This window comes from Enhydra lutris, unplaced genomic scaffold, assembly GCF_002288905.1.
Source record: "Enhydra lutris kenyoni isolate GAN:26980312 unplaced genomic scaffold, ASM228890v2 scaffoldscaffold19, whole genome shotgun sequence".
NCBI lineage: Eukaryota > Metazoa > Chordata > Mammalia > Carnivora > Mustelidae > Enhydra > Enhydra lutris.
In genome coordinates, this window is record NW_019154103.1 from 38876269 (window position 1) to 38878128 (window position 1860).

The following is a 1860-nucleotide window of genomic DNA, read 5'->3' on the forward strand; positions in this document are numbered from 1 at the left end:
TTAGCAGGATGCCTCCGGGCAGCTGTGTACACAATCAGCTGTAGGAGAGAAGGAGTGGAGGCAGGGGGACCAATTATATTATAAGGCTATTGCAAAATTCGGGCAAGAAATAATGATGGTTGGTCTCCGTGTTGAGCATTCGTGGTGATAAGAAGTGTGGGATTCTGGATAATGATTTGGAGATAGAATCAATAAGACATTCTGGTAGATTATATGAAGAAAGCAAGATAAAGAGGAAAATGGAGGGCAATTCTAGGGGCTGAGATCTGAGCAGCTAAGTGAATATAAGATGGGGGAATGGTCATGGAGGAAGGCTCAGGGGAGAAAATTGAGGAATTGAGGACTCAGGTCTAGATAAAATTTTGGGACATTTGTATTACATTCAAGCAGATGGTCTGGAGTTCAGCTGAGGAAAGATCCAGGCTGGAGAAAGAAATTTGTAAGATGTTGCAATGGAATTGAAACCATGGGGCAGACTGAGAAGCTGGTGACCTTGACAAGGACTGTTTCAGTGGTGTCATGGGGACCAAAGCTTACTGGGCATATATCCAAAAGAAAATAGGACAAGAGAAATGGAAGACAGCAAATGTACACAATGCTCTTGAGGAGTTTTCCTATCATCAATACGGGTTTATAACCACAGTCAAAGTATACTTAACACACCACCAATCATTGGCATCTTATAGACCTTTCATTAGAGAATCAAGGATGACATTTTATTTAATTTTGTTCATATCTGTGCCTTTCCCACTAGCCAACCAGCTCCAAGACAAGAGAATTTGTGTTTTTCCCGTATTTCTATTCTTACCAATCCCAGTGAATAAAGTAGACATTGACTGATTAATGACCTCTCATTAAATGGTGCTCTGAGTTAAATGCTATGTCCAACTTTGCAGTTCTTGGGAATATTAAATGTTCAACTGGGTATGGTTTTCACATGGTCACAGCAGTCCAAGAAGACATTAGCATCTAGGGATTTAGTGGAAAGTCTGTTCATTTTAAAAATAAATGTTGCTAGTCACAGATGGAAAGTAGGTAATGGCTCTTTTTTTTTTTTTTTTTTTTTTTGCCTTTTGATTTTTTTTATTACTCAAAACAGCTTCATTTTTTTTATTTAGCTTTCTGGCTCTGTGCTTGTGCCTTCAACACTTTCACAACGATTTTCTGCTCCTCGATAAGGAAAGCATGCTTGATCCTGTCACGAACACACTTGGCACACATGGAACCACCGTAGGCCCTGCTGACATGTTTTTTCGTTTTAGACAACCTCATAAGCACTTTAGGCCTCACAGCACGAACTCCTCGAAGTCGGCCTGGGCACACGCCACATGCAGATTTTGGTGCTTTCCCAACCTTCTTGGTATAAAGGTAAACGATTCTATTACCTGGGGTTCGGAACAGCCGAGTTTTATTAGAGGCTGTATTGTAGGACAGCCTACGATGGCAGGTCAAACGCTGGACCATTCTGAATGCCTATGGAAGCCGTCCCCGGAAGAGCTTTTTTTTTAAAGAATTATATGCTTTTTTAGATCAGAGTAAGGGAGCAGAAGAATAGTCACAGTTGAATTCAAAAAGGGATGCTAGTCTGTATAATCTTTTTCAAAGTCAATTTTTGGAATTCCCATAATTATATATTTCACCTATTTTAATCTTGATCGAGTACAGGAAAATAAGTATTACTTACATTTCTGAGAGCTTATTGACTTAATCTAAGACTTAAAGTTGCTAGAGGCAGAAAGTTAGCTAAATAATCGAGCAATCTGATGAACCTAGAAAAACCGGTAATTATTAGAGGAGAGATCCACATGAGGGTCTGTGAGTAAGATGGACAGAGAACACTTAAAAAAACACAAAAACTGA

The 1860-nt window shown here is 39.5% G+C and overlaps 1 pseudogene across 1 annotated transcript; it reads right to left on the minus strand.

The window, feature by feature from the left end:
- Nucleotides 1–1104: 1104 nt before the first annotated feature.
- LOC111148394 lies at nucleotides 1105–1492 on the minus strand (annotated as a pseudogene). The gene has a single exon (XR_002640692.1). The product of XR_002640692.1 is annotated as a 60S ribosomal protein L34 pseudogene (transcript).
- Between the last annotated feature and the right edge of the window lie 368 nt (nucleotides 1493–1860).